Genomic DNA, 15,033 nt, shown 5'->3' with positions numbered 1-15,033 from the left:
TCAGTGAGCTTCAGGTTCTGGTGAACTATTGCCGTTAGAGACACCTTAATACGGCTTCTAATTCGCTAATGCTCCAAAAATTCCAGCGTTTCTTGGACAGATAGACTGCACTGGACAGAGAGGCACGTCGCAAAACTAGAAAACATATTTGTTTGACGTAACACCAGTAAAAAACGCCTGGCAGTAATTAATGATCACATCAGTCTGAATCAGGAGATAATTACGTAGCGCAGATGAGTATAATTCAAATACATAGTTTTTCGCACCCAATCGCACAATTCACTTCGGGGTGTTATGGAATAATATTTACATTTATAAGCACAATTTACTTGTGGGACGATTGAAAAGTACAGACAAAAACGAATAGAATCTGTAACTTATTTTTCTTAGTTACATCTTGTGAGAATGTAGTTTATAATTTTTTTCTGTACTAAAAAATAAAATAAACGACGTGTCAAACATGAAAGAGTAGGGTAATACGTAATCTGGGTGGGGGGAGGGTAATTAGGAAATAGATCACAATGCACATTTGGAAAAAAAACGTGTACAGAGGCTTAGACGATACATTATGTACAATATAATTCGCAATAGAGTTTTGCAGTTTAATAAGAGAACTTATCATTTACAGTTGAGGTGGACCCACAGAAAGCGGGCCAATCTCTCGCTGTTTGGTTTCGTAAATTTTTCAGTGGCAGAAGAGACTTTAGACATTGTCGTCTTCCGGTGCAGTAGACGGTACGAAGTCGCATTTCAGGCGACCCATCAGAATGGAAAGATTTATCACCGCCACTTGTACCATTGCAGTTTCTTAAAAGATATCTGTTACTTCTGTTGTCGAATTGTTGAGAGGTTTCCAGTTTCTTGCGTTTTAGGTTTTCGTACTTAGGAACGTTTGTCGCCTTTGGGCTGTTGCCTAGCTCTCAGTTCGACCCCTAACTGGAGGTGAGTATCGATGATTTCCCAGCTTCCCAGCTTTTCTATCTCCACTAAAACCTTTTTTCGGTAGTGATCATATCTCCAAGTCTAGAAGCAAAGTTTTTGATTAATAATGAGCAGGTACACAAAAGCACTTTTTAGAATAAGGAATAATTGTATCAGAAATTATAGATGAACAATGAACAGTTTGCAGCGTAACGGTAGCGAGGGAGCAAGAAAATCTCCACTCGAGAAAAACATCCCTATTTAAAAGGAAAATGAGAGACAGTTCCATGGCATCATAAACTTTCAAGGACTTTTAATGGGCCCATATTTTCTTATTAAAATACTAAATTTATAACATCATTGTTGGGCTTTTGTGCTGCACGCAACTCTAGAAGAAGAGCGTGGTGCACTACTTAAAAGTTGTTCATTCGTAGTTTTTCTTGAAAAAATCACTAAAGGAGGGAGAAAATTGTCTCTGTACCAATAAATGAACTCATTTGAACAGGGGATTTGTTCCTTTCCTTTTACATCATTTATGTGGGAAACTTTACTTTGAGAAAATTTACTTTGTATTAATGATAAATCAGGTGCATGTGCATTATCCAGTTAGCATAATAATTTTTTTTATTTTTGAAAGAGTTATTCAAGAGGTCAGAAAACTTGTGAATTTCCTCCTCCCTAAATCCTCTGGCTCTTGCAAACGAAGTACGTACAGGCTTCCAGATGTACAGCTCCGGATTTACTTTCATGAAGGCATAAAACCAGTCCTTTTCCGTCATTTCATCCTTCAGAAAAGGGTGAGATATGTTGTTACAGATAGTAAGTTCATATGCTAATATGAAAACGTCATTTTGGTAAATCTAAAATACATAGCCTCTATTTGAATGGGTAATTCGGCAACTCTTGCTCTATTTTTTTAGAAAACCGGCTTACATCCAACGGTGATTGATGGTGCTAAGTTCGCATCTTGCTCTTTATTGTTGGCAATGCGAAAAAGACAAGCTCTTGGGCAGCCCATCTTGTTCTCACATGCAGCGGTGACAGATCTGGGCATCTAGGCCGCACTCCAAAGCTTCCGCCTTTCTCGTCTGCCATCTTCATTGGCATTTCTGAAAACACAAGGATATTTTTGTTCTTTATTTCATTAAAATATGTTAAATTAACAAATATTTTTGGTCGCTTAAGCGGAAAACTTAGTATGCCACGCCACTGGTTAGACCATCGTGGAAAAACAACCTTTCTATCAAACTTCCTGGCAGATTAAAACTGTGTGCCCGACCGAGACTCGAACTCGGGACCTTTCCCGCGAAAGGCAAAGGTCCCGAGTTCGAGTCTCGGTCGGGCACACAGTTTAAATGTGCCAGGAAGTTTCATATCAGCGCACACTCCGCTGCAGAGTGAAAATCTCATTCTGGAAACATCCCCCAGGCTGTGGCTAAGCCATGTCTCCGCAGTATCCTTTCTTTCAGGAGTGCTAGTTCTGCATGGTGCGCAGGAGAGCTTCTGTAAAGTTTGGAAGGTAGGAGACGAGATACTGGCAGAAGTAAAGCTGTGAGGACCGGGCGTGAGTCGTGCTTCGGTAGCTCAGATGGTAGAGCACTTGCCCGCGAATGGCAAAGGTCCCGAGTTCGAGTCTCGGTCGGGCACACAGTTTTAATCTGCCAGGAAGTTTCGTATCAGCGCACACTCCACTGCAGAGTGAAAATCTCATTCTGGAACCTTTCTATCATTAAGAATAAGTCGGCAACTAAAAGAGTGCATCACATGTAATGTCAGTGTCCATGGTACTGTATGGTAAGTTAATTCAAACACTTGTAGGTTGCCTTACTTGTGAAGAGACTTGTACAGGATAGAGTAGCGCGAAGAACTTCATCAAACCAACTTTCGGACTGAACATTTGGAGCATCGTGGCCAGGGCTCTCGAACCATCTCGGGATTTTGACACTCTAAAGCGCCAATTGGCCAGAACTTGGCACGTTATCCCTCAGGAGGCCATCCAACAATTCTATCAATCAGTGTCAAGCCGAATAACTGCTTGCACAAGGGTCAAATGTGGACCAACACCTTACTGACTTGCTCAATTGCAGTGAAATGCAGGAAGAGCTGCAGCGGATAGGCACTTGATGCAGGGAGTGCCAACTGACCCTTAACATAGACAAATGTAATGTATTGCGAATACATAGAAAGAAGGATCCTTCATTGTATGATTATATGATAGCGGAACAAACACTGGTAGCAGTTACTTCTGTAAAATATCTGGGAGTATGCGTACGGAACGATTTGAAGTGGAATGATCATATAAAATTAATTATTGGTAAGGCGGGTGCCAGGTTGAGATTCATTGGGAGATTCCTTAGAAAATGTAGTCCATCAGCAAAGGAGGTGGCTGACAAAACACTCGTTCGACCTATACTTGAGTATTGCTCATCAATGTGGGATCCGTACCAGGTCGGATTGACAGAGGAGATGGAGAAGATCCAAAGAAGAGCGGCGCGTTTCGTCACAGCGTTAATTGGTAAGCGTGATTGCGTTACGGAAATGTTTGGCAGTCTCAAGTGGCAGGCTCTGCAAGAGAGGCGCTCTGCATCGCGGTGTAGCTTGCTGTCCAGGTTTCGAGAGGGTGCGTTTCTGGATGAGGTATCGAATATATTGCTTCCTCCCTATTTATACCTCCCGAGGAGATCACGAATGTAAAATTAGAGAGATTCGAGCGCGCACGGAGGCTTTCCGGCAGTCGGTCTTCCCGCGAACCATACGCGACTGGAACAGGAAAGTGAGGTAATGACAGCGGCACGTAAAATGCCCTCCGCCACACACCGTTGGGTGGCTTCCGGAGTATAAATGTAGATGTAGAATTTGTGAAGCCCTTTCTATTGAATAAATCATCCAGTTTTTCTCAAACTGTTATCATTTTCTTGTCTGTACTTGTACATCACATCTTCGGATTACCGTCCCATTCGGGTAATTCCTTTGTGGTGCGTCGTTTTTTGTTTTCGCTTGTTTCTACTATTCTTCCAAAGTACCCTGTATTAATTTGACAGTTATTCGGACACAGCGCTTCCTAATGATTATTTCGTATCGTACTGCTTTGCTGCTTCGTTTGATGTTAATAACATTTTCAAGATTTATAGACGGCAGTAAAAGTCAATACATAGAACATTACGGAAGAAAGTTAATTTTGTTTATGTAACTGCGTTTGTTTTCTTGGCTAACAATGATGCATGGCGTAGATGGGGCCCATCACGTTCTCCAACGACAACAGTGTACATATTTTCCACCAGATAGCAGTTGGGAATCAAAATTTGCAGACCTCTTGGAAGTAGTGTTAGGTTTTTGTATTAATTTTTAGTGTTTTTTCGCAGTTGTTACGTGTATGTCTTAAATTTTCTAATTAGTTACGATCTGGCTTACTACATCTCCTTGCTCGAAGTTACCCCCATGAAATATTAGTGCAGATACCTTCACACAGAGTTATCTAAACCGACAGGCCTAAAATGTCAGTTAGTACAATTCCTTCAAAATGCCTCAAATTTCACAATGAAATACGCTGCCCCTCTCCAAACTAACCGGACTCGTCTCAGCGAAGACAGCAGTGTTGTTTCGACGAGGAGTTCTTTATAGTCGTCGTAACAGCAGGAACATACAGCGCTGTTTCTAAACCAGTTAAACGAGTGCCATTGCAAAACCTGCTAACCGACCGAACTTCCTGCGCCAGTACAAGTTACAAAAAATTTTGTTATTAGGGCCAGATCAAACGAAGCATGTGCCATTAAGGACAGCGGAACGTCTTGGAAATATTCCATGTACAATATGCGCGGGTTATCTCGGGCATCATTTTGTATTTTTCCCCAGAGACAAGAATAATCTGAAAAATAAAAGGCAATACTTTATTTTATGGTTTCCATCAGTCTAGAATATTGCTGAAATGTGTGGTATCCATATCAAATAGGACTAACAGAATACTGAATGTATACAAAGTGGAGAAACATAGGTAGACATAGAGTTGTTTGACTAACGGAAGATCGTAACGGAGATACTGGAAAACCGAAACATCTAAACGCTTCAAGAGAGACATCAACTGTCCCCTGAAAAACTGCTTTCGAAGTTCCAAGAAAAAGTATTAACCCTCTCAATACGAAGGGGAGGGGGAAATCTAAATCATTTAATTTATATTTTATTATTTTGAGAAAAAGCATTTATAGTTTTCAGTTAATTCTTCTACCACGTCCCATAAATGTTTTAAATTTTTCAGTAAAAATTGTTCTAATGGCTCTGAGCACTATGGGGCTTAACATCTGAGGTTATTAGTCCCCTAGAACTTAGAACTACTTAAACCTAACTAACCTAAGGACATCACACACATCCATGCCCGAGGCAGGATTTGAACCTGCGACCGTAGCGGTGGCGAGGTTTCAGACTGAAGCGCCTAGAACCACTCGGCCACGGAGCTTTTCAGTAAAACTTAACCCAAAAATTTAAGGCTTAGTCGTAGAGGCCACATGCCACAGTGAAGACATATTCAGTTAAGGTCCAACCCTGAACATACTGAATATGAATCAATATCGCTAAACACCGTTCTGAGTGAAAGTCAGTAACAAATTTGTATTTTTAAATTATTTTTGTGGTGGTTAAAAAATGCACCCAACTTCGTAGCACGCGTTATTGAAATTGTGGTGGTACTGATAAGAGTGTGCTGACGGATATTTTCTGGTTCTGGTTCCCACTTACACATCACTACATCGTCAAAAAGTATGTTGTTAATATAGGTCAACAACAATTAAGGAATTTCGCTGGTTTTAAACTTTTATGTGAGTGGGCATAAAGTACCCCCCTCCTTTCCCCTCCCCACCGCCTTGGTTTTTTATTGATTCATCATTCTTTTGACTGATTTCATGCGATCCATCCTGGCCGAATTCCTCACCTGCGCCAACCTCTTCATTTCAGAGAAGTACTTGTACCACGCGTCCTCAGTTATTTGCTGGATGTATCCCAATCTCTGTCTTCGCCTACAATATTTACCCTCTACATCTCCCTCTAGTACCATGGAAGCTATTCCCAGATGCCTTAAAAGATATTCTGTCATGCCGTTCCTTCTTCTTGTCAGTGTTTTCCATCTGTTCCTTTCCTCGCCGATTCTGCGGGGAACCTCCCCATTCCTTACCTTATCAATCCAGCTAATTTTCAAATTTCGTCTGTATCATCACATTTCAAAGAATTCGATTCTCTTTTGTACGGATTTTCCCACAGTCCATCTCTCACTACCATACAGTGCTGTGCTCGAAATGTACATTCCCATTAATTTCTTCCTCAAATTCAGACCTCTGCTTGATACTAGCAGACTTCTCTTGGCAATGAATGCCCTTTTTACCAGTGCCAGTCTGGTTTTTATTTCCTCCTTGTTCCGTCTGTCACGGGTTATTTTGTTGCTTAGGTAGCAGAATTCCTTAACTTCGTCTACATATTACAACATATATTTCCCGTAAGGACCGTAGTTCACTTACAGTGCGCTCAGTCATTCCTTACGTGCTCCAAATGTAAATGGAAAGTGAAGAAACCCAAATATATGCTGCAATAGAGAGTACGTTATATCATGCATTTCAAAGTGATTTGAACAGTAATTGTGAGCGGTTGGCTATGTAACAGTTTGGTAACATACCTGGCCTGTAAACTAATAAGTAGCTGCGTCTCGTTCAGAAGAGCGAGTACATGTATTGACTTGTTTACAGACCTGTTAAGACCACCCAAATGCGCCAGACGCGGCTGTTCTCTCGCTCGTTTACTGTGTAACGTGTGCTAATTTGTTATCATTCGACAGGGAAAAATGTAGTGTTTTTGCTAAAACAACACGAAAATGCACACAGGAGCATAGCAGTTCTGTGTAAAAAAAAGAATACAGGACGAATGTTATCGCGGGGTGGTGGACATGTTTACCATAAACGTTCGTGTACGGGAGTAAATGAAATTTAAGAAGACTTCTTTCTCGTGACGTGTTGCCGTCAAAGGACTCCCAAGGTCAGTAGGGCGAAGGGGGAGCGTCCCCACCACAGCTGTGGGCTCGAGCAGCTGCGTTCTGTTAGTGGCTGCGAGGATGAGCGACAGGGAAGTGGCGTACAAGATTGCGCAACGTACAGTCATAAAACTTGTCGCGAACAAAAATGTTTGGTCGAGTGTTATTTGGCGTGGACTACGAGTACCGCGTGCTGATTCGACTCTGCCGAAATCACAGGCCAGATATTGGCACCGAGAGCGCTGTGAACGGCGAGACAGCGAGGGAGATGCGAGCCATCGCCGCCATCCGAGAATATCATTGCCAACAACAGAGAAAGGTGCGTAACGTCGCTGATGGTGATAACGAAAATTCTACAGACAAATGCTGTCAGTTATGGAAACATGGAAGCATTATTAAAAACGGATGTAGTTTAGAGAAACTGTGGAACGGGTTTTTGCATACTGTACCCATTCGTGACGAGAGCTGCGTGCAGTATTACATGCCAAATTTTAAATGGACCTGTAAAGAGTAGTGTAAGGGTCGTATTAAATCTTGCAGGACAATGACATGCCACAAACTAGAAAGGAGATGGAATGACTCTTCTCGGTTGTCCTGTTAGATACCCTTCGTAAAGTATTTGTATGTTGCTCTTGTTCGTGGTATTTTGGCTGCAAATAGCAGCTGGACATTTACAGCTGTCGATACAGCACTCAGTATAAGATGGTGAACATGATTCCACATAAGGCTCACTTTCCTTACAATACAATGGAGATTATCATGGAAATAGTATTCTTGTTACTTGAGTAGGTTCAAGCACGTCGGTGGGTGAAATGGTCTGAGCGATGAACTACCTTTTCATCGTAATGATGTCCGCCTCGATAGCTGAGTGGTCAACGCGATGGAATGCCATGCAAAGGGCCCGGCCAATTTCCGGCTGGGTCGGAGATTTTCTCCGCTCAGGGACTGGGTGTAGTGTTGTCATCATCATCATCATCATCTCATCCCCATCAACGCGCAAGTCGTCGAAGTGGCGTCAACTTAAAAAGACTTACACCAGACGACCAGTCTACCCGAAGGGAGGCCCTAGCGGCACGACATTTCATTTTCATCGTAATGATTATTACGAAAATGGAATTAACAAAAAAAACTTGCTATCCGCGACAGCAAAAATGTCAGAAAAGAATAGAAAGTGATTTTTAGAATAGGATTCTTTTGTAAAATAACGTGCTATAAAAGGTGACACATAAAGATTGTTAATTATTCCACACGGCACTCAGTATGCCACGGTATAATCTGTAAATTATCTGTTTACCGTTATTTTTTTCCATTCTGGATCTGATGAACTCCGTGGCCGTTAACCATTGTTCGTGAACTGCGCTAACAGCCATAAAATCCAGGAACAGTTTTATTTCAATACCATAACCCGGTTCGGGCTATCACGCATATTTTCAGATGGCTGACGTTTGTGCAATCTGGAATGCTAATCAGCTGAAGATGGGTATGATTGCCCGAATCCGGTTATGACACTCGAATAAAGAATTTTAAAAGAATTTGTCGCTTGTGGCGTTATTTACCAATAATTGTTTATTTGCATCCCGATTTCTACGCAACGCTTGGTGCTGTGGGCTGCGAACAATCATTAACGCCCTTTAATACTGCTATGTATCACAGAAAAAATCATGAAAGTAAACAACTTGACGCCATCAAGGGAACACTTCACTGTGCAGATCTTGTACGGTGGAAGGGACTTTTTATTCTGCTCAGGAGTTTCCATGTGAATAAACAAAACAGAATTTCAGCTATCACGGTTGGGAGGAGGATGTTGCTGCCACGCCCATGTCTCCCTGCGTGGGAGAATTTGTTTCCGAGTTGAAAGCAACTATTGAATTTCTTATAATCGTAACAGTGGAAGCGTGCTATCGGCATGCATAAACGATTCTTGTGTCAGTATCAGCAGCGTTCTCAGAATGTTCGCTTACGATACTGATATCGACAGCAAATTACTATCCTTCGACACTCATATGTAAACGAAAAACGGCATAGACAATATTTACAGCTGGAATACTTGTTGGCAGCGACATTTAAATCTGTGTAACCGCTACATAAAGCATACTTGTATACCAAAAATAAGAAAGCCTGAAGTACCCGATTATAAGATAGGTGCTAAATTTCTGAAATGTTTCACTTCGTTAAAACCTAAGGGCAATAATACGTAATAACGATATGAAAGGGGTGAACACTTGAAGAATATTGATCGAGCATTTGCAGTACTTACGAAGTAGACAGTGCAGCAGAAAGCGAATAATTTCAGAGATGAACTACTAGGATTGTAGTAGGTGAGTGCAGCCCACGTGATGTGGTAACGGAGATGCTCAGAAGAAGTCACACTGTTCTCGCGAACCTCACCTGAGTAAATTTAGAGAATCTGCGTTGAAGGTATTCTGCGCGATTATACCGTCTCCATGGCATATCTGATAGATCACTGCACGCGTATAGAGTGCAACAATGATAACAGTCATTATGCATCCATAAGTGGTTTAATCGCTCTTGTTTGACTGTATAGGACTGCATATGAAGTAATATGTTGCAAACTACACTCCACCACGCAATTCACAGTAGCATGCTGTGTATGTATTCGTATGTAGATGAAAAACCTGTTGGAATGCTACAGACAACAGGGCATGAGACAGAATCGTCTAAAAGTTGTGCGCGCTTCAAACCAAGGTTACTCTGGTTGGTAGTCGGTGAACTCAATAATGCAACATGAAAATTTTATTTCGCTGTAATTCATATGCTACGTTCGTATACACACTTCACATTTCTGCTATATCAGCAACAATGTACTAAGGTCTACTAGACAATCAGAACATTGCGCCACGCTGCGTTCTACGAAATAGACGTGTAGGATAGTGTTCCTGCACGCACAAATGTTATTAGATCGGCAAGTTACAAATGAGAACACATGGCAGCGCGAACAAATTGTCTTCAGAACATATTTCATACGATGGTCGGAGCGTTATTGGACTGCAATTCTTAAAACACTGAACAGCTTATCGCGGCACGGGAGTAATATACGTGTCGTATGTTAGTAATGAAATCTTATATATTCGACGTGTCTGCGGGTTAATATTTTTTTTTCTTCGAGGCTGGGAAATAGCATTCTCATGGGGCGAAATTGGTAGTCGCCTGAGGTAATTTTCTCTTCTCTTGTTACGTTTTCAGTTTGTCTAACTTTGCAACTAATAGCATAGAAAATGTTGATAAAACGCGTTTTGAGATGAATTTGCATAAGTACTACTGAAACATTATCATAGCAATGACTTAGCGCCCTCGAAATTACTCAGGTATCCGGTATAAAGAGGAGTAAAAACTACAAACTGCTGGGAGTTGAATGGGAGAGGGTATTTCCCTTTGTACCACTTATTCGTATTAGAGGTTCTTCCGATCCCATTCGCGTACGGAGCGCCGGAAAAGTGATTGCGTTCATGCCCCTGTGCGCTATAATTAGTATAATCTTGTCTTGGGAATACCTTAGGGGAGCGATACTTAGGGGGCTGTAGTATGTTCCTCGCTTCTTTTGAAGCTACTGAGTATGTTTTCGTGGGATATTTGGCATTTCCATGACGCCCTGCTGTTGGTCCTTGTGTAGGTTCATCATCACCTGTTAGTCCTATTTAGTATAAGTACTATAGCACTGCAGATTCAAAAACAGGTATACATCACATCACTTCTAGTGACATGATAACGCTGTAGCTGATAAGCAGTAGGTAATCAGCCCAATTCTGGCCTAGATAACGATCTTATCAATTCGGCTGTCAGATTACACATGCAGTGTCAGGGTAAACACTTGGGTCAAAATCTTCCCTACGCCCTTCCCCCAGGATACCACTGGGAATTGCTCAAGGCCAGCCAGGAGAATCCCACTCCCCTTCCACTTTCCCCATCCTTCATGGACCAATGAGATTGAAGCACCCCTTCCCAACCTCATCTTTACGGCACTTCAGTGGATGGGACTCACTTAGCAACTGGCCACCACAGGGAGAGGATCTGGTTGTGTCTATTTCATAATAACAGATTACATTAAGCCACATAATTTGAGGTCTATTTGCTAATAAAAAAATTTAATATTACGTGATTTTCGTCATTTGAGGCACCAACAAGAGACACCCACCGGTTATAACTGAGGCACTTGAGTGGGATTGTTTCAGTCTCGTAGGTCCATTGGGGATGGGGGGGGGGAGGGGAGGGGGAGAGGCAAGAAGGGGAGGGGGTCAGGACTCCTGTAGCTGACCTCAATCAATTCCTGGTGTTTCCCCAATGATGGGGAAGTGCAGGGAGGCGACGTTGAATATAATGCGCCATAGTATGTAACTTCACAATGGATGTGTAATTTGCCACCAGAATTATAAGATCATTATCTGGGCCAGAACTGGCACTGCTTACCTATTGCTTGTGAGCTGTGGTGTTGTAATGTCACCGGAAGCGATGTGTCGCCTGATGTGTACCTGTCTTTGAACCGACTAGTAAGAGTCCAAACAAACTTGAGCAAAATTCTAGGAAGAGTCACATGAGTAATTTCTACTCTGTCTGCATTGTAGACTGACAGTATTCTCCCAGTATCCCACCAATCAACTCAAGTTTGCCACTTGCTTTACCTACGATTGTGCCTATCCGGTCATTTCATATCCCTTCAAATTTTTATACCCAGATATCTGTTTCATTTGAATGATTTCAGTTGGGACTACTAAATACAGTCATAGCGTACGATTTTTTTGCTTTTTATTAAATAATTTTACTGCTTTAGTCAGGATTTACTAATATTTATGTAGCATGATGCGTGCAGCAGCATGCTGTCATCATCAGGTGTGTTACAGTTACAAATATATATTACCTTAATCTGGATGTGATGAGATTCATTTGCTGGTTGTAGCACTGAGGTTATGTATCGAAATACGACCATTTTCTCTGGAAATTTAGTTGTCTCGCACACAGAGCGCAATAACACACACATCACAACTTAACACTTTCACATGCTACCAAAATGTGTCATGCTAATTACATATTAGTAAAAAGTGACTAAATCAGCAGAAATTACCTCATAAATTTACAGTACAGACACTGACCTCAAAACGTTCCGTATTACACGGGTAAATTTAAGTGTTTGCTTTTAGCGAAGTACACTGTTTTACTTTTCTGAACATTTGAAGCAAGTTGCAAATTTTTGCAGTCTTCGAAATAGTATCATGTTCTGACTGAATGTCTGTGCAGACTTTTCAGCTAGTACTTCATTGTAGATAACTGTATCACCTGCAGGAAGGCTGGTGTTACTGTTAATAAATGCTTGACAAGTCATTAATATATAACATGAACAGCAAGGGTCCCAACACTTCCTTGGGTCATCATGCCTGATGTTACTTCTACCACTGTCGATAACTCTCCTAGCAATATAACACGCTGCCTCCTCGCTACCAAGAAATACTCAATCCTGTCGCAAATCTCATTTGATGCGCCATATTCCAGCACTTTTGTTAATAAACTTTCGTGAGGTTCTGAGCCAAATGCTTTTCGGAAGTTTAAAACTGTTCCATTTACCGGGTTGCCTACATCCATGGCTTTTTGTGTGTCACTTGAGAAAACAGTTAGTTTTGATTCACATGACAGATGACTGCGAAATCCGTGCTGGATGACACCGAGGATGCCATTCGCAAATAGATGTCTCAATTATTTTTCGAAAGTGTAAAATGACAAGGCGGTGCCTTGATAGACCTTGTAAGCTCCGTTAGCGCCAAAATATTTGTTAAGACAAAAACCTATGACTTGGTGAAGTAAAAATTAGGAAATGACAATATTGCTTTAAATGCTAAAACTTAATGAGGGACATTCGCCGCTCTTTCAGCGGCAGAAACAAGGCCGTGGAGGAACCGGTCTGCTATGCAAATACTGCGGTGGGCGCACATCGCCGCTGAGGCAGACTGCGGCCGTCGTTTCTGCTGCGGGTATCGCACAGTTTTGTGATTGATGAATAGTTGTATACGTATGCCCATACAAGCTGTTCTGCGTTGCTCGCTTACTATATTATTCCTTGGTTCTAACTTGAACAGCCAGTAAACTTATTTCAAAGCAATGTGAAATCTTAAACTTTGCACAACGTTGTGAATATGACACGCTGATTACTTCCGCATTCGCTCATACTCTTTTCATCGCTCTAGTGCAACTTAACCTTTAAGAAATGCACCATTGCTTAACCCTTTTCCTACATAAGGGAGAGTGATAAAACTAAAAACACCCATAGCAGTTTCCTGCAGCATCTTTCTAGCCATAAACGTGCCGCAATTATCTTAATTCGGAGTAACCGCAGCTGCCAGGGACAGTTGCCCTGGGCAACAAAGCGTTGATGACAAGCGTCACAGTAAACATATACGGGCCACGGCGCACAAAGCCTCCCCCCCCCCCCCCCCCCCCCCTCCCCAGTTCATTGCTGGGAAACGAGTGTCGATGACAAATCCCACCATCCAGAACCCTGCACGTAACGTCTGCTCATCGCATGTTACAGCACGAGAGATCAGCACAGGCACAATAATGACATTACTCGTTCTAAACCTGAACTGATGAGTTGCAGGATGTGAGTATGCCGAAACCCACAAAAGGCGTGCATCGCTCTTAACGTTCAGGGAAGTGGCGCAAGTATTCCCGTGTGAGGAACGTTTCCATGGAATGATTTGGGGCTCTTGGTGTGCCTGCACTCGCCCGTAACTGGCGAACTGTACAGGGCATTATCGACGCTTAGTTTGCCAACAGTACCCAGCCAGTAAGTAGTGTCTTCGTGAAGACGATCCATTGCTCTGTCGCTCCCAAATACTGTCCATAGATGAGAGATTATTTGAATGGCTCCCCTGGCCCGCTAACCTCTATCTAATTGAATGCGATACTGGAGGCAGCTTTGATTAGTTTCCATGGAGGGAATGCGGCGATTGAGTGGTCAAATACTAAGATATCTCCGTGACACTTTATATGTATTGTGGAATGTATGACGCGTTGCTACACGTTACTAGGCAAGTGCTTGTGCTTAAAATGCTTTTGGGTGTTCATCCGTCCTGAACACCAAATAGTCTCCATATTTGCATCAAAGGCGTCAGGTGAGAATTTCGCAGACGATGACTCTAAAGTGGTATTTAAAGCTTCTCTGTCAACATAAGATCACATCTACATCAACACACGTACTCTGCAAGCCACCGTTCAAAAATGGCTCTGAGCACTATGGGACTCAACTGCTGTGGTCATAAGTCCCCTAGAACTTAGAACTACTTAAACCTAACTAACCTAAGGACAGCACACAACACCCAGCCATCACGAGGCAGAGAAAATCCCTGACCCCGCCGGGACAAGCCACCGTACGGAGCATCGCAGAGTGTACCATGTATTACTATTTGTCATTTCATTTCCTGCCCCACTCGTAAATAAAGCGAAAGAATAACTACTGTCTATAAGCCTCCACACGAGCTCTAATTTCTCTTATCTTCGTGGTCCTTTTTTTTAAAAAAAAATCTTTATTATTCATGCAATACAATATAATGATACAACAAAACGCGGCCGGCCGGCGTGGCCGTGCGGTTCTAGGCGCTTCAGTCTGGAACCGCGCGACCGCTACGGTCGCAGGTTCGAATCCTGCCTCGGTCATGGATGTGTGTGATGTCCTTAGGTTAGTTACGTTTAAGTAGTTCTAAGTTCTAGGGGACTGATGACCTCAGATGTTAAGTCCCATAGTGCTCAGAGCCATTTGAACAACAAAACGCGCCATCTTAACGAATTAGTGGGTCTATATATGACACAACGTGAAGCAAATCAGCATTGTTACAAAAACTTTCAAATAATGGCATAACTATGAGTAAAGTTAATCTATTTTAATAATCAATTCTAATTCTAATCTAATCGACTCTGCAGCGATTACAGTTGTGCGAGTTCATACGTAAACCTACTGTTGTGGCCTGCTCACTGAGCTAATCCCAGTGAGCGTGCCCCTGGCACTGGGCTGGCCAATATTGTTTCAGTAGCGGCAGTCCCTACTTGGTTAGTGTCGTTAGTGTTCTAATTCTACCTAATACTTATGCGAAATGTACGTTGGC

The 15,033-nt window shown here is 42.2% G+C and overlaps 1 long non-coding RNA gene across 2 annotated transcripts in view; it reads right to left on the bottom strand.

Annotated features, from left to right (window-relative positions):
* LOC124595807 overlaps positions 1-15,033 on the bottom strand; it is a 146,876-nt gene that overhangs the window by 16,326 nt on the left and 115,517 nt on the right. For both annotated transcript variants that reach the window (XR_006978248.1, XR_006978247.1), the window contains exon 2: positions 1,855-2,030. This is a non-coding gene — a long non-coding RNA (uncharacterized LOC124595807). The remainder of the gene's footprint in view (positions 1-1,854; positions 2,031-15,033) is intronic.

The sequence above is a fragment of the Schistocerca americana genome, chromosome 2 (assembly GCF_021461395.2).
Source record: "Schistocerca americana isolate TAMUIC-IGC-003095 chromosome 2, iqSchAmer2.1, whole genome shotgun sequence".
NCBI lineage: Eukaryota > Metazoa > Arthropoda > Insecta > Orthoptera > Acrididae > Schistocerca > Schistocerca americana.
This window is presented reverse-complemented; position numbering and strand designations above follow the sequence as displayed.